Here is an 849-nt window from a genome sequence, read left to right as displayed (position 1 = left end):
TAAAGAAAATGACTTGCTGCCTGACACCCAACATGGTTTCCGACCAGGAAGAAGCTGCCTGACTCAGTTCTTACAACACTATGACTGGGTGCTAAAACAGCTACTTAACCACTCAAATGTGGAAGTGATATATCTCAACTTTGCAAAGGCCTTTGATAAAGTCGATCATGGAATGATATGTCACAAACTGCATGATCTCGGCATAGTTAGAAAATTGGGAGAATGGCTTCATGACTTTCTGAAGGATAGAAGTCAGGTGGTAGTAGCCAATGGGGCCACCTCCAATGACACGCAAATAGTGAGCGGTGTTCCGCAAGGCACTGTTTTGGGACCACTACTATTCATAATGGCCCTCTCAAACATGCCCTCAGCCACACAGAGAGCCAGTGAGAGAGAGAAAGTCATACATACAAAGTCATAGATTAACTTGCTTTAAGACTATTCTTCCCTTTCTATTCTTTCCTTCTTATCTACCTTTTCACTCTTACTTCGTTCTTCTTTCTCTCTCTCCCATTTAATAGCTTTCTTCTATCCCTCTACCTCTAACATATTTTTCATAACATAGAAACGTAAAAACACACACAACCACACATATGTGATCTGTGACAACAACATACACATAAACACATCAACATTATAGATATAAGATTTAGTTTGTGTGTGTTCTTATATAAACATGCGTACACATTGCTATTTTATAACTGTCTTCCATTCTCCCCCTCCTCGCTCTCTCAAACGCATGTACACATAAGCATTCACTACAATATAACTCATGTTCGTCAATGTTTTGTAAATACATAAACTACAGGACAACACATTGCAAATCAGTGAACTTCATTAGAAATGTGG

This window comes from Octopus bimaculoides, chromosome 21 (genome assembly GCF_001194135.2).
Source record: "Octopus bimaculoides isolate UCB-OBI-ISO-001 chromosome 21, ASM119413v2, whole genome shotgun sequence".
In the NCBI taxonomy this organism is placed as follows: domain Eukaryota; kingdom Metazoa; phylum Mollusca; class Cephalopoda; order Octopoda; family Octopodidae; genus Octopus; species Octopus bimaculoides.
This window is presented reverse-complemented; position numbering follows the sequence as displayed.